Source organism: Plectropomus leopardus, chromosome 17 (assembly GCF_026936395.1).
Source record: "Plectropomus leopardus strain MGB_pleo_1.0 chromosome 17, ASM2693639v1, whole genome shotgun sequence".
Lineage (NCBI taxonomy): Eukaryota > Metazoa > Chordata > Actinopteri > Perciformes > Serranidae > Plectropomus > Plectropomus leopardus.
This window is the reverse complement of record NC_142192.1, coordinates 4634745-4652119: the sequence shown is the minus strand read 5'-3', so window position 1 is coordinate 4652119 and position 17375 is coordinate 4634745. Positions and strand designations below refer to the sequence as shown.

Below are 17375 nucleotides of genomic sequence, written 5' to 3'. Positions count from 1 at the left end.
CCAGGCCTGCTGTTTCCCTCAAAGTGGTACGCGGAGGTTACCGCGGCTGTAGGTGGACGAGGTTAGGAAAGTAATGGGGAAGTGCAAAGTGTGTCTCCGTGGAACAGATGAAAGGGGGTTTGTGTCATACACGCTTGAACGACACAAGAACAAACTGAAGGAAAACTCCTTTTTCTCACACACACACACTCTTCTTTTATATAACACACTTTTCTGGCCTTTCCTAATCCTAGCTGCTCAATTTTCCCATCACACGCGGCACCTGTCCATCAAAAACCATACAGCAACCTAAATGCAGTGACAGCCTAATCATCTAGAAGACATCAGCACCACAACAAATCTTGCTTTTGAAATCCCCGTCTAAAACGAGTACAAGTGAAACTTTTTGTCCCAGCCAGAGGGTTGACATTTGCCTGTGTTTTTTTTTTTCTCCCTCTGGCATCAGCAGAGGATTTATGATGAACAAAGAGAATGAACGCTGGATAAAGAGCTGAACTGGCCTGCAGAGCCACCGTCCAGAGGGGGAAATAGTTGTGTTTGATGGGAGTTGTGTTCTAAGCCCCGCGGCCGGCGCTGGCTTTAACATCTGCTCCTGTCACACTCAGGGACGAAGTGCACAGCTCTGTGAAAGAACAGTCCAATGCACACACACACATATGTATAAATGGTTAAAGACAGAAAGTCCTGATTTTCACCACAAATCAGCACACTCACTAACACTCTCACACACACACACACATACACTCACGCACACAGTGAAGCATTGCTCACAGCTTCCTGTGAAATGTTACAGCTTGACCTTGGAATTAGAGAGTAATATGATGTAAGCAGTGATGCAGAGTATAAATAAAAGCGTGGGTAAGCATCTCACCTACTATCAGTTTGACTGAGATCATTATTTTAGACTACAAATGTAATACTATTCTCAGAGGCGTAGCACTAAATTCTGGGTCCAATGCAAAAGCATTCTATTTTTGGCCCCCTGCCCCTCCTCTCTAGATCCATGTCTCTCTCATGCACCTTTTGAAGTTGTTGTAACAAAGTCAATTTTCTGTCTTTCTTTCTTTCTTTCTTTCTTTCTTTCTTTCTTTCTTTCTTTCTTTCTTTCTTTCTTTCTTTCTTTCTTTCTTTCTTTCTTTCTTTCTTTCTTTCTTTTTATTTTTGTAACCCTAATTTGCTTTTCTTGAGTAAAGACTTGACAGTATGTGTTGATGCTCAGTGTAGCAGCATAAGCAGTCAGTCATCAGTTATATTGACTAAGATCATTATTTTAGACCACAAATGTAACGCTGTTCTCAGGATCTGAGCAAAAATTCTCCCATGCATAAGCAGTAAAAAAAATTAAAAAATTAAAAGAAAAGACCTGAAAGAAGTTAGTAAAATTACAATAATTCTGTAAAAACAATTATAAACATAGGTCTTTGGACATTTTTTTTACCCCTTTTTCTAGAAATTTTCTAAATCTACTAATTTCCTGCAATTTGAGAGACATTTCTTGCCAAGTTGCTCATTGCCTTTTTCCCCACATTTTAGAAAAAAAATCAAACCAATTTGCAAAAGAAAAGTGACATTGATCCAGGTTTAAAGAGTTAAATTGAAATAAAAAAAACCCTCTTACAACATCCTTGGTCAATCTACAAACAAATCAAACAAGGTTCTACTAACTTCATATCACTTCATTGCTTCCCTCAGAACGAAGGACTGATGCTGTAAGTTAGATTAGAGACTGTATTTAACATGTCAGGACAGATTTTAAATTAAAACGGCTATTTTCAGTTTTGCCATATGGGATGCGAAAACGCTTCAAAGCTGGGGTATCTTCGCACCGTGCTGACAGAGTGTCATTGCTCTGAGCTTGCATCTGGACACTTTGTTTTCCTGAGCTGACAACTGTGAAGTGTTATAAATTCAGTTATCTTGCATGTCTTTGCGTCAGCTCAGACGAATGTGGTTTTCTGTGGTGTTTGAATGAAGCTGGAGTGTTGGAGTTTAGGAAGAAATACAAACGGAGAGACCTACACCCAGTATAATCACTGCACTACAGAGCATCGGAGATCTGAGAACAGAGGGTGTGTGTTTTGTGGTGTGTCTCCCAGTTCTAGTTGTCTAAAGCTGTCCGGTTCACAGGGAGCCTCGGGCTTTCTTTAAGGCAATGTCATCACGTTTAATACGCGTCTGTTTAGTCCTGGAGACACACACACACACAACTACGATTAGACACACACAGATGCACATATGTGTATTTGCTGGTAAACAAGTAGTAATAGAACATTGCCACATAGGAGAGAAGCCTCAGCGTTTGTGGACAGAAATGCAGTTGTGAATAGTCTGATCTCTGTGTGTGCGAGCAAAAACAAAGCATCCCATTGTTGTGTGAAACAGTTATGCAAAAGAAAAGTCTACCTGCTTTGAACAAATTATGTTTTTCACTGCAAACAGGAGAAAAGGGACAGATGGTAGCACGGACGATGTCTCGGTAAACAGGAAACAGAGAGGAATCGGTTGCCAGAGTGTAAACAAGCAGGTGGGATTTAATCACTTTTCCAGGACTGTCTTTGAGTTTGTGTATGTGTTTCCGCAGCTGTCAATTAAGCCGGCAAGCCGTCAGAATCCTGGAAGGTGAGCTGAACAAGGAGAACCTGGGTAAAGGTGGTTTCCATGGCAACCGCTGCACTTAAAGCACTTTCTCCATGCTGTACCCGTTTCACCTTTTGCCTGCGGTGATGGTTTCCACACTGCGCAGCCAAAAAAGATTTCCTGCTAAGTGATAACAAAGAACTGCGGGGAAGGAACCTGATGCTTGGGAAAGGAGTGGCGGAGATGACAGCAGTGACAAGCTATTCCTGAGAATGAAGCGCCTTGATGGCTTCACATGCCAGGTAGCAGAGAGGTAAGGCAAAAATGGAGCTTGAGATGAGGAAATCCATCAGTGGCTGCAATCACAGGCTCGTCACGAAAAAAAATACTCCTCCTGTTAAAATGGATTCATTTATTGCATCAAATGATTACACTGTTATCTTAACCCCTCTGGAGGCAAAAATCAATGCAAACATGCTCAAGGTTTCAGCAGCAGTATAAACTGCACAGGGTTCATACACATTTATACTAATACATTTCCATGACTGAGAATTTTCAGGACTATACATTCTCTGATACTCCTTATTGATCCTTTTTGTAATACTATAAAGCTTTAGTTTTATTGTTATTATTTAAAATATATAAAAAAAAAAAAATCAGAACAAGATTAAAACTGAATATGTTAATGTGAGAGTAACCTAGGAATTTATGTTTTTTATTTTGGCTTTAGGGATGGGGCATGCGACTTTAGATGGCTGTGTATTGTATTTCCCCAATGCCTTCAATGGAATTTATCTCTTTATATTTTTTTTTCTTTGGAAAATTCTCGATTTTTTAAAGAAAACATTTTATCCATTATTTTTTCATAAAAATGTTGGTGATTGTTAAAGAAAACATTTTGGCAGTTTTTGTCTTTAAGGATTTTGGGTGATTTTTTAAAGAAAACATGTTTAGCCATTTTTATTGTCTTAAAAAAAAATCAAAATTTTTAAAGAAAAAATGTTGTTAAAAATTGTTAGCCATTTTATTAATTGCAAAAAAACCCCATTTTACTGGTTTTATTTTGTCTTTAAAAATATTGGCAATTAAAGTAAATATTTTCTTTTCCTTTTTTTTAATTTTTGGTGATTTTTTAAAAAGAAGAAAACATGTTTTTTTTGTTATTGTTTTTAACTTTGTTTTTCTAACACCATTCATCACAGCCAGGAACTGTAAAAAAAGAAAAAAGTTATCAAAAATTAATTTCCAAACGTCCTGACCACATGATGTGCGATTTTACAGGTTTCTGGATCAAAAATCCATGACTTTGTAAAGCCACCACCACCATGACACACACACACGTGCTCCCTCCCCACTCTGTGGGTGAGGTAGATCTTATATTCTTTGCTTGACTCAAATATAGTGTTATTTTCTCAATTTCTAAACCTGTATGTTATTCTGAGAGCTCAACTCATGCGGATGCTTGTGTTCTGAGAATGAGAGCTGTGTGTGTATGTGGGATGCATTCGAGTGTGTATGTGTGTGTGCGCAGATGGCGCCAGCCAATTAGAGAGGGAAAGTGGAAAGGGAGCCATTAGTGCGCAATTAGCTCTGATTGCTTCAACATTGTTTTGGTGGGCTGCAGTGCTCTGTGAAATGACCAAATGCTGCGTCCCGGGCCTCCTGCTCCAGCCCCTCCACCGCCGCTGGTACTCACGGGCAGGCGGCCACAGCCAGAGGGAACGGGGAACAAGGGGAGCGAGACCGTGAATATATCTGTCGCTGTCATTCCGCTTTTCCTCTCGTCACTCTGTTGATCTCTTTCTCACCTCCCCGCTTTGTATCTGCTGTTGCTCTTGCTCAATATTGCCTGATCCAATATCTCTGCCGCTCTGTTTTGCTCCCGATGTGTTTACTTTTTCACTTAACTCTACTTCAGCAAGTCTATTTTTTCCCCCACTGTCTATTTCACTTACTCATTACTGCTCTGACTCAATGCTTTCCAAAGGCTGTCTCATGAACGCCGTTTCCTTTTCTTACCTTTTTACCTTGAGTATTTTTTTTAATTTATTTTTTTCCTCCTGTTTTTTTTTTTGTTTTAAATGTCAGCACTTGTTGTTATTGAGCTCTTTATATTTATGTAAATAATGTTGGCAGGTGATTTTCTGATCTTTTAGCATTCATTTAGAAAAACAAAGTAGACACTTAAGCACATGCAAAAAAAAACAAACTTTGATGTGTATTGGAGGTGTAATAATAACCAACAACCAATAGCAATTCTGATATCTTTTGTACAAATTGATATAAGAGGCAGAGCTTTGAGTGCATCGATACAGAGCTACAAAGCTGACCAAATGCTACTTCTAAGTTGCCCACTTCTTCGTTTAAGGCAGTTATGAACAGGGACATGTATACTTTCATTTTATTTATTTTCAATCACATTTTATTATTAATAGACTATAATAGACATTTTGGGAAAACAAGTTTATTTCATATCAAAAGTTAAGATGACAGTTAAGACACCATCTCAGGTTGAGTCCAGTTTTGTAAACTTGCCCCTGCCCACACCCGCAAAGCTCAGCACCGGAATGACCAGTTACCCGTACCCAGCCAACATTTGTGTATGTGGGGCCCATGTGGGTAATAAATGGGCAGAAAAAAGGCCATAAATGGGATTGTCCATTGGTTACATAATGGCCCCATGCCACTTGACCATGTGGATAGGTTTACCTGTGGGTCCCAGATAAGATGACCATTTTGGGTCCATTCCCACTTGGTAGCCTTAGCATAAACCATGTGGGGCCCACTTGAGTAAACCCTCCATCTGGGCAGATGGCATGGGGCCATAATGAAGCCATATAGGGCACATATTTTAAACCATTTACTACTCACATGGGCCCCATATGTAAATGTTGGCGCGGTTATTATCTCCAAGTCAAATCCGGAATCGCCCAATCCATCAATTAAAGCCTGTGACTAAACACGCCATTTTTTCATTGTATCATTTTGGGTAATGTGCTGTCCTGTTCAGAGGTACAAAGCACTCGCTCAGTCACTTGTTGTTGCTGTAATTTAGAGCGACACAAAGATGGGCTGACCAATTTAGCTGTAGTCATTTATCCACATATCCAAAATAACTGCCCCTTTGCTATCAGTCAGCTGCATCCTCAGCTTTGAAATAATATTTTGTTGAACATCCTCTGCTTATTTTGTCAGCATGATACAGTTGTTGGAGCTCAGGCAACCATGATTATTTTTATTCTCACCCTCTGCCTGCCCCACAGACTGTTAAAATAACGGATGTAGCTCTTGTGATGTCACTCATTGGTTTGTGGAGCCGTGATTTCGGCATTTGGGTTGTTGGTTGTTTCTTGGGTTTTTTGTTGTTTTTTTTTTTAAACAGGATAAGCAGTTATGGATAATTAATGAATGAACAACTTTTTGAAATACTGAACATCAGGGGTAGGCAGTTTTTTTTAAGCAATGCTAGCTGTTTGATAGCTGCTTCCAGTTTTTATGCTAAGCTATGATGAGCTAAAATAAGCTAGGCTAACAATTTCCTAGCTGTAGATTGATATTTCAAGCACCGACATAACAGTAATATCAACAGTACTCTCGGCAAAAATAAGAAATATGTGTGTTTCCAAAGTCTATATCTCCGTGTAAAAAAGCAATCACAGTTAAATCAACCTGAGTCAAATAAGCAGTGAATCCCAATTTATTGCTTTATCCTGGATTGTGAGATCATATATACCGTATAGATTTATATTAAATCAACTGCGAGGGAGAGATACACACCCCTAACATACCACCATGAAAATACATCATGCATAAAACTCATTAAAATGATTTTTCTTTTCTGCACCTCTGTTATATGTAAAGGCCAGACCTGCACGGCCATTTACACTCTCATTTGTAAAATTTGGTCATTTGATAAAAGATTGCATTTATCACTGCAATGGCTTGGATCAATAGTAGTCTCGTGAAGAAGGGATTAGGCAGCAAGGACGCGCTATGATAAATTGGAGAAATACATGAAGGTACAGAAACTGTTATTGGAAAAAAAAAGATAAATATCCACAGGGGTGTAATTTGACTGTTCTGTTATATTCAAAGGTATAATTTTTAAACATTATCAAGAGCTGGAGCAATTTTTATGCAGACGCAGAGACATCCTTTAAAATTCATACTAATATTAAAATTTAAAAGTAATCTTGGCTGTTTAGGAAGCTGCAGTCGTATCAAAGACTCGACTATACCTGTGTGTGTGTGTGTGTGTGTGTGTGTGTGTGTGTGTGTGTGTGTGTGTGTGTGTGTGTGTGTGTGTGTGTGTGTGTGTGTGTGTGTGTGTGTGTGTGTGTGTGTGTGTGTACATGTGTCAGGGCTCTGCAGAGGCACACTTCTTTTGAGAGAGCAAGAGTTGAAGACGACAGGGAGCCTCAGCACCGGGGTAAATTTAGGATGCTCAACAAGGAGCTGCCTTCCTCTCATTCTCTGCCTCTATTTCTGTCCCTCTCCCCCCCTCTTCTCCTCTCTCTTTTTCTCGTTCACACACTCCGTATCTCCATCACACCAGGTCCCCTTCTGTCTCCTTCAGAGTCGGTTGCTTCTCAGCAGGGTGGGAGTAAAGTGTTGATTGGTACCATGCTGGCAAATGGCGGGAGATTGGAGGTAGCCTGCTGAGGCGAGCTCACGTTGAGCCCGCACCCCCTTTTTCGGCCTGGTCTGGCAGGAACAAAAGAGATGAAGCGATGGCGGGGGGGCTGGCGGACCAAATTAAAAACAAAATGAAATGCCACTTAGTGAGAGAGGCACTTTGAGCTCGTCTTTATTGATGCTCCAGCCACAAATAGCTGTTTTGTTTTTAGCTTTACGTGTCAGGCCATTTTCCAGACAGTTTGTTTGGGCCCAAAGTGTTATTTTGCCACTTTTGAATGATTGGATTGCAATTATTGTCAGTTCCATCAGTGCTAAAAGGTCTTCTGATTTTCAAGATTTTGAAAAAACATTTTTTTGGCATCAGAGTCTTTTATTGATGGAAACAGTAGCACTGGACAGAAATCAAGGAGATGACAAACAACCAAAGTCCCCAGTTGGAACAAAAGACACTGTGATTACTGTGTATGTGTTTTAATAACCACTTGGCAACAGGATGCCCCAGAACTTACAAAGCTGTTCTCATACACTGTTGGAATGTCTTCCAGAGAAAAGTGATGCTCCCAAATTTGTACATATCCCACGTCATCATGAGGCAGTAATTTGTGCATAACCCACTGAAGGACTGCCATCACATGACCAATGCATGGATGAGAGTAAACAAGGAAGCAGTCCTGCAGATCGGGCACAAAACCAAAGACTTTCCCAAAGAGGTGTGTGATCAGAACCATGGGAACTTGTAGTTTGACTTAATTGAACCACATTAATTTCACTTGCCTACATCTGACCTCCGTAACGTTTTGAAAATTACGTAACTTAATGTCAAGGAAATCACGTCACATCACAGGTGTGAATTTGTAGGATATCATACAAACGGTTCTATGAGGATACATTGAATTTATACATACTGTACATTGAGGTAACCAATTAAAAGAAAATTGAATGGAAGCATTTGGTGTCACTGAATGGTTCAGTAGGTAAGAAAATATAAATCATGGTCTATGGCCTTCACAGTCACCAACTAAACTAAGTCCAGTTGAGCACCAATTGGAAATTCTCGAGCAATAGGTTACATATAGTAGTTGGGTTCCCATCCAACTGTAGTGCAAAGTTTACCCAAATTTTCTAAAAATTTGTAACATAAATGCAAGTTTATGAGCTTTTCCATCCACTGATATGAATATATATGAATAAGCAGTAGGTGGTGCTAAATCTCTAGTCAGGTGCCACTGAAGAAGAAAGCGCAACAAGATGGCGTAATTAAAGAGCGCTAGTCAAACCTGAAACTAATGAAAAACAATGGATGTCTAACAATGAACAACATACTGGACAATGAAAATGAAGAGTTTTGAACAACTTAAGCACTGGGCTTTTGGAAGAGTCCTTTTAACAGCCCTGTCTGCTTACATAAGCTGATAAAATACAGAGATGACAAAGAAAGCTTTGCAGTGGCCTATGCAATGATACATCATCCTGACTGTACATCACCATCTATATTCACTGAACCTGTTTCTATTGCACTTTTCATTTTCCCCAAGCATGAAAACTTTTCTTTTTTTTTCCCATATCGGTCCACTCAGGTTTTTTATGCACAAATTGAACGTGCATACAACAGGTTAATGGAAATGCACATAGTGACAGTGCTTCCCCCAACTTTAATGATGAATAAGAATGTATGCTGGGCAGCTGTGATGCTGTTTGGTTAGGCCCAGCACCTTACTTTGTTAAAAGGATGCTTTGCTGATTTTCAGCCTCCTTTGTATTACAGAAATGTAGGTAGCATGTGTCAGTGAACTAAACTTTCATCCATCTTGCCAGCACCCAGATATCCCTGCTCATTTGCCTCCCTAGAGAAAGAGAAAAACAGAGAATTTTCACTGGCTCTGGGACTATTGCTAAATCTTAAAATTGCACATCCTTGGTTTTGAATGTCTGCCGCCACCCCAGATACAAAGAGTATAGAAGCGGATCAAGAGTGACAGCTGACGGTCTCTCTCTCAAACTCAGACCAAACTGAATTATTAAACAAGATTATGTTGCTGTATTACCTATTTCTCATCTAAAATGTCTTTAGAAACATTTTTAGTGCGCCGTTTAGCTGTAGTATAAGAGTTTGTGAACAGGAGGTGTGTGCTCCTATAATTTGAAAATAGAGCTTGACAATTAACTGTAATGTGTGATTCTTTGTTAGAAGCTGGCCGCCTTATTGTTTGGGGGGAACTTTCCATCCCGTCACCCACCAGTGGTAGTGTTAATTGGTCTGGTGCGCCGTATTTTATTCTGGTTGTTGTAGGTTTTCTACTTTTTGATTAAATGCCTTAGCCCTTTTTTTCTGTCTTCTATAGTCATGTAGCACCAATTTAAAAAGTATTTGTGTTTTTCTTCCTCTAAGAAAGTTCATGAAAAGACCATCTTTCCAGCAGTGAAGTACTCTTTTAGCTCTGTGCCATTCTGGGTAGCTTGATATTGACAGTAGACAGATAAAAAATAGTTAGTTTTGAAAAATGTGTGTTCATTGCCTTCTGATTCTGGTTTTTTTTTTATTGTACAGTTTCACAAATTCCTGTGTTCACATAAGGCCCCAGCAGATGGGTGAAACCACTGCATTATATGATTTAGCTGTTTTTCATTAGATCCTAAATTTCTGCTTGGCTCCTGACAGCCATAATATACAAAAAAATTTTTTGTGGAGCAACAAACAAAATAAATCTCAGCCTTGGATATTTCATCACGGTTGAGGGGACACAGATTTTGACTTCTCTGACCTTTCAGTTCCAAGGAGATACATACAAGCTAGTTTTGAGCAGTAAGGCTAGGAGGGAGGGTCAAATGGGGATAGATGGTGAGCCATGAGGTATCACAGCAAGGAACCCAGGGAGGTAGGCACAGGGTGGGGGCACGTCTCGATGGGGCTTTATGTTTTCATCATCCCCCTGTGGTTCCTTGAGAGAGAAGGATGGGAGAGTTGTGAGTACTGAGACAAAAAAGAAAAAAAAGACAGATATACATTTTATAGCAAAATAAGGAAGTCAAGTCAAGTCAAGTCAATTTTATTTATAGAGACCATTATCACAAAACATGGTTTACAGTGTATGACATCCCTCTGCCCTTAGACCCTCACATCACCCAAGGAAAAACTCCTGAAAAAGAACCCCTGTAACGCTAAAAAAAAAAAAAGGAAGAAACCTCAGGAAGAGCGGTAGAGGATGATGAGGGATCCCTCTTCCTGGACGGACAGATGTGCAATAGATGTTGTAAATAACAAATACAATCATTGCTAAAAGGAAAGAGAAAGAGAGAGGGGGAGAGAGGCACAGCAATAATAGAAACAGATGCATGTCATATTACAATAACGATAGGTGTGAAATTATTAATTGCACTCTGTGATGATGTTGAGGGTGATGATAAGAGTCCCATGTGTATGCTGATAGGGAAGTGTCCAAAGGCAAGATCACAGCATCGGCGCAGCCAGGACCAGACCACGATCAGGGCGAGCAGGGGCACGAGCACAACCAAAGGTTGGTTTGGAGCAAGATGTGACCTTTGTTCCTGAATTGGAATTATACTTTTACATTTTTTCATGTTTCTTTGCTTTTCTTTGCAAATCACATCATGAGTTAGAAAGGAAAACTTATTTAGATGGATGTTGATTTCTTTTTTGGTACAGGGACAGATTCTACCTTTCCTCTGGATTTTGGGGGGGGGGTTGTCTCATGATGAGACTCACACTATAGTTGACTTTTTATCCAGTGTGTTGTCCTCAGTGGTTAAATATGTGTTTGTTTTTTATGGCCAAGAAACATTGAAAGTTTCTTGATAACTGTCATGTTTGGGGTAATAACAGACTATTAGAAATGAGGGTTCTTACTAAAAACATGTAGGATTCTTCAGCTTGTCCCCATAGGAGGACAATAGAACTTTTTATAAAGACTCCACCTGAAACCCTTTCAGAGGGTTCTAACCAGAGACCAAGCTAAGGGGTTAAACGTAAGACAGTTTTGAAAGGTTTGACCAACAATTTCTTATTAAACCCTTTTTCAGCAAATTAGCTTGAGTTCTTGAACCGGTTCCATTCAGAATTCTTGGAAGTGTCGTGCAATCTAGCGAACTATCCTGTGAAATTTTGTTCTGTTATTATAGATATTTACTTTTATCCAACAAACCAACATGAGCCATCTGTTTATGAGACAACTGCATGCTCTTTTTTTCCCCCTAAAGATTCCTAACTTGATTCCTCCTTTGTTTACCTCTCAATCCTCTCTTTCCAACCTGTAGTATATGACACGCCCACTGGAGTTCTTAGTCTCACAAAAAACCCTTAAACAACCCTTTCTTAAAAAAAAAGGGTATAAAGGAAGTGGGATAGAACCTCGTGGCTTCAGGTAGAACCCTTTTGGAGCACTTTTAAAACTGTACTTTTATATTGGTTATTCTTTAAATTTTGTACTATATATTTACATATAAGATCATCACATCACACTCCAAACTAATGCTGATGATTTTTAGCCTTTCACAAGTTCTCTGTCCAGCGCGTTGTCATTCCAAACATGTAAAATAGCTCTGCTTTGTCAGGGATGCCAAAAGGCACCTTTCATGTGTGCGTCAAATGCAGCAGGTAACAATGCTATCTAAGAGGCACAAGGGTGCTCTTAGGGTGGGCGGGAGAGGAGGTGGATGGGTCCCACAAACCCAGACTGTGATATGGTAGTCCAATGTTTGCCATCCCACCATGTGCCTTTGTTGACATCACGGTAGCAGCAGAAGGATACCCCCCTCATAATATGTATGTAGTCACAGACATCCACTGATAAAGCTGCAAAATTTGACGAGTTGGGATGAGAACATGTTGCTCTGTCCCATTTCTGTGCTCTCAAAAGGCTCCAACAGCCAAATTAAAAGTGGAGCCACCCAGATTAGTGATTTGAACCAACAAGGTGTGAAAAAGCCTGAAATGACGCCACAGCCGTAAATGCGCTGAATGCTGCCAGAGACACAAACGCACGCCACCTCTACGCACCCAGAACACAGAGCCAGAGGCAGAAACATGAGGATTTGCTAAATGTCAAGTGACTAAAAGGGCCGTGTGACTTTTTCTTCGTTTTTCTAAAAGCCCAGTGACTAGACGGTACATGTTGAGAAAAGGGCTTTGGGTGTTTCTGCAGCAAAAAAAAAAATTAGAACAGAGGATGGGGAGAAAGGAGTTATGGAAGACAAGTAAGCTTGTTGCCAGTTTCTCTCCCCCTCTCGTTCTCTCTCTCTCGTTGAGGAAAGATTAGCTGGTGCGCCATAAAGGTCACAATGGTGTAGTCCTCTTCGGCGGTGTCAGCCATGGGATTGGATTGGCTGGCCTTCAAAGGGAGGGATTACCATCGAGCCGGAAGCTAAAAGTAACCCAGCGCTGACGGCCCAGTTCGCAGCCAAATGACAAATTACAGCTGGTCTGGTGAGGTCTCTGGGCCAGGAAAGTGTGTGTGTGTGTGTGTGTGTGTGTGTGTGTGTGTGTGTGTATATGTGTGTGTGTGTGTGTGTGTGTGTGTGTGTGTGTGTGTGTGAGAGAGAGTGAGAGAGTGTGTGTGTGTGAGAGTGTGTGTGTGTGTCTTGGTGCTGCAGCAGACAGATGAAGGCTCCTAGAAGCTGGCGGAGTTCTTACTCCATTATACAGACGAGTGCCTCTATTCTCTCCCTGTCTGCACTACACACACACACACACAAAAACATCCAGAGTTGAAGTCCGCATGACTCGGCCGCCCTCTGCCTCCTCCGCCTCCAGGACAAAGACATCAAGACACAAACACACACATACACACACCTCTAATCTCCTACATGCAAGCAGGCATGCCCTTCAAAGCCAAAGGAAGTGGAGCAGATGAGACAAAGATGGACATTGCGGCGGCGATGCTACAAGCAGTCACGGGTGACACAAAAGTAACCTAACCCGTCCCTGTTTATTCCTATTCATCGCCCTCCTGTCAGTCACACAGCCCGACCTTGGCTGTATATCCGACTTCCATAGAAAGTCATAAAGTTGACCAGCTCTGTGGAGATAAATGTATAGTATTCAAATGTGTAAAAACAATCAGCGAGGGAGATGATGAATAGACGAGGCACAATGGGAGGGATCTGTGAGGACACAGGGAGAGAGGTGAACTGAGGCAAACCACTGCTAATTGTCACAGCAAATTTGTCCTAATTGTATTTATTTACCCGTTGCCCTTCTCTGGCTCATTGACTGCTGGGATTGGTTGAGCACCTGTGACAAGGTTCATTCCCTGGTCAAAGCTTCCACTCCTTGTCCTCTGGGTCCCTCTGTCAATGCCTGTTTAGGGGACGCCTGAGTGAGCAGCCCTTGCCTTTATACTGGTGAAAAACGCTGAAAAATCACAAAGTTAGATCCATCCGCCATGATCCCTGACTTTCTGGATTTCTACCCGAGCAAAATGGCTTTATATGCCTCAGTGCTGGTGATAGCAGAGGCCGGAGGCATTGTTTTCGGGTTGTCCGTCTGGCCCGTGAATGCAATATCTCAAAGACCCCTTATTTTTTCTTCATATTTAACACAAACATTCCCTTGGATTTGAGGATGAACTAATTAAACTTTGTTGATCAAAGATCAAATGGCAAGGCGACTGCGATGTTGCATCCTGCTCATACATGAACACCTGAAGGGAATTTCTTTAAATTTGGCACAGACATTCAAATGGACTCAAGGATGAACAGACTAGATTTGATAGATTAGATTAGACTAGATTCATGGTGACCCTGCTTTCATCTCATTTTTGTGAATGCAATATCTCAAAAATACCTTGACGGAATTCCTTTAAACTTAACACAAATATTTGAGTGGACTCAGGGATTAACCATTTAGATTTTTGTGGTTTAAGGTCAAGGTCATGGGGACATTGCATTCCTCTCATTCTTGTGAAAGCAATATCTCAAGAAAACAATTCATTTAAATCTGACACAAACATTTACTTGGACTCACCAATGAGCTGATCAGAATCTGGTGGTCAGAGGTCAAGCTCACAATGACCTCAAAAAACATGTTTTTGGTTATAACTCAAGAATTTATATGCTCGAATTCCACACAAATTTCTCAAAGAATGTAATGAAGTTCAGACATTTTATATCCAAGAGGTCAACTTTGACATCATAATGTTCTGTAAAAGCACTGCTCTGGCCATAACTCAGTGTCATAAATCAGGAACAGAAGGTTAGACATTTGCTGAGATACTGAATTGGTTACACTAACGATGAGTGTCTACATCAAACTGTGCTGATCGTAGAGAACTTCTGTCCTGCTTGAGGGAAGATGTGCGTGAAGCATTCATGTTTTCACAGACATGGATGTAAACTGTGAGTTCAACTTGACTGGTGTGCAAAGGCATAGAATTGCGTGGCAGTATTTCTAGTTATAAATCTGTCTTGTGACTATATTTGTAGGGTTCATTGGAGAACAAAATAGATAAATGAGCAACAAATGCACACTTTGTTTAGGTAGCACTTCCTAGAACAAATTGCTTCTAGGTGCAAAAAAAAGACTAATGGGTAAAAAATTTGCAAAATTGATGAACAGCAGACTGAAGATACTTCACTTTGTCCTATGAATGCATAAACATGTGAACTGTCTCACTTAATTAAGAGGAAAACATAAACTCTATATTGTTACAGGCTATTCCCCAACACACACTTCCAATAAAACCCAGACACACAGTAATCCACAATAATACTCAAATTACCTCATTACAAGTCATTCATGTGGGATGTGAGGAATGCATTAGCTTTCAAATAAAAATGATTTGAACATTATACCTGCTTTGCTGCCTCCTCTTTGGGAGTGTTTATATTTTTAAAATGAATTATGTTAACACCAGTCTATATATGAGCACTGAGCAGTGACTAAAACATGACTCTTCAGAGGTGGAGGAGAATTGTATTTGCGCCATGGCAGGTAAACCAGGTCATTAATGTTGCTGGTGCATAAAGCTCACCAAAGTGCAAACTTTATCGGTTTCAGGGGCAAAGTAGGTAAAGAGAGTGCATTACATCACAAAGATTAGTGATCTGTGCCACCATTAGCCACATGTAAACATGTTGAATACCTTATTATCAGGTTACTCCAACAAGTCTCTAAAGACTCTCCAACCGATCCAGAGTTTTGGAGCACATGCACTGACAGGAAATCGCTTATGGTTAGGGCTGGCTCAGGCTTTCTCTTTTTGATAAAGCTTGTAGTTAGGGCTGGCTCAGGCTTTCCTCTTTGATGATGCTTATAGTTAGGGCTGGCTCAAGCTTTCCCTTTTTGATAATGCTTATAGTTAGGGCTGGCTCAGGCTTTCCTCTTTGATAATGCTTAAAGTTCGGGCTGGATCAGGCCTTCCCTTTTTGATAAAACTTATAGTTAGGGCTGGCTCAGGCTTGCCATGAACCAGCCCCTAGTTAGATTGATGGAGGTCTAGTATGCCAGGGGGCTTCTTATGTTACACTGAGCTCCTCTCATCTTCTTTCTCTCTATTCATTTGCAAACACTCATGTTCTATTGCTGCATATCACTAACTTGGCCTCTTTGCTTCCTTGTCTCATAGATTTTCTGGATTGTGGCTGTGCCTGGATTGTGGGTCGTGGTTGTGCTGATGCAGTAGTCCTGAACAACGCATACTACTACTGCCATTATTATAAGGTACTTCCACTATGATTATATCCATATGATTATTATTGCCACATACATATCTAAACTATCACAAACTACATTTATTGATATTCATGTCTATTACTGTTGTTAATTTGTGAAAATGGGATTTATAAATGAAACAGATGCACATCAAAAAAAGATCTGTGGAGAAAAAAACCAAGGTCCTCGTCACAGTGCTCCTAATGGCATTTGCTGAATGAAAACAACCAATTGGAGTCTCTAACGCAACTGTCACCAACTTTCTCATTTCCAGCTAAACAGCGCACTAACATATGTTTCTGAAAACATTTGAGGCGAGAAATAGCCAGTGCAGTAGCAGAATTTTGATTCATATTTGATCAGCTTTCCCTAGTTTGACAGTTTGACCGCAGTGACTGATATGATTGACAGCTGCATGAGAGACTCCTTGGCTGTGATTGGTTGTATTTATTCAGCCATGGTGGATTTTAGCAAATCCCATTAGAGGCACTAAGAGGAGGAGGAACATGGACATTATTTTAACAAAATGTTAAAGCTTGTGTTAACTCCAGACCTGCTTTGAGCCATCTCACCAAAACCAAAAACCAAAAACCCACTGTCGTTGAGACGACGGAACCAGAGGTGCTAAAACGCTACCTAATTTCCAAGTTTTAGGACTCATTGCTCAGGTATTATTGCGAACTTGTGTATGAAATTGTCACCATTAACCCATGTTTAATGTGTGTTTTAGGCGTGTTTTGAATCAATCAAACAGCAGCACTTTCCAGACACCCGACCACTAACCCAGCTAGCGAGGAACATTGGCCAAAATTGGCCACGATTACCTACAAGTTGTGATAATGTTTTCAAGAAAACCTTTTAAGAATTTTTTATCATTTCAGATATTGTTCCTAAAAGGTTAAAAGCTACCTAAGATGTAACATTTTTACAGACCTTTTTTTTTAAACATTCCTCTAATGCGGAAAAAAAGAGAAAAAACTTCTTTAACATTTTGATTATGTTTATTGAGAATGTTACCCCAAAGAAAACTTGCCGCTGAAAAATCACTTAAACATGGCATTGTACCATTCTTAGAACATTTTTAGAACCAAAAACTGCTAGCTGGGAATTAATGTTTTGGAGGTGTAATTGGAGATCAAGGCAGACACACCACCACACAAGTATAAATGCTCACAACGGCATTGGCCAGGTGTGTAGCCTCTGCGTAAAGCTGAAGCACAACTATAAATCTGCCTTAAGCAAGGGCAGAAAAACGACAAAAACAGAGGAGACAATGAGGCAGTGAGAGGGTCTGCTGTGGAAGGGAGGGGGGAGTGATGAGAGATTCTTTCAGGTTGCTTGTTCTCCAGAGGCTACTGTGGATCCAGATGGAGTGAGGCTGAGAGGGAACAGAATGTGCATCAATATTTACTCGCCTCCCCTCACTTTTTCCATCAAAGCTGGGGGGAAAAGCAGTAAGCTGGCCAGACAACAAGGCTTCACATGTAGATATGTT

The 17375-nt window shown here is 40.5% G+C and overlaps 1 protein-coding gene across 2 annotated transcripts in view; it reads left to right on the top strand.

Annotated features, from left to right (window-relative positions):
* LOC121958195 (putative C-type lectin domain family 20 member A) overlaps window positions 1–17375 on the top strand; it is a 155395-nt gene that overhangs the window by 40729 nt on the left and 97291 nt on the right. For both annotated transcript variants that reach the window (XM_088090348.1, XM_088090349.1), the window contains exons 4-5: window positions 2582–2890; window positions 15795–15889. The gene's annotated coding sequence lies outside the window, so the exon portion shown is untranslated. The remainder of the gene's footprint in view (window positions 1–2581; window positions 2891–15794; window positions 15890–17375) is intronic.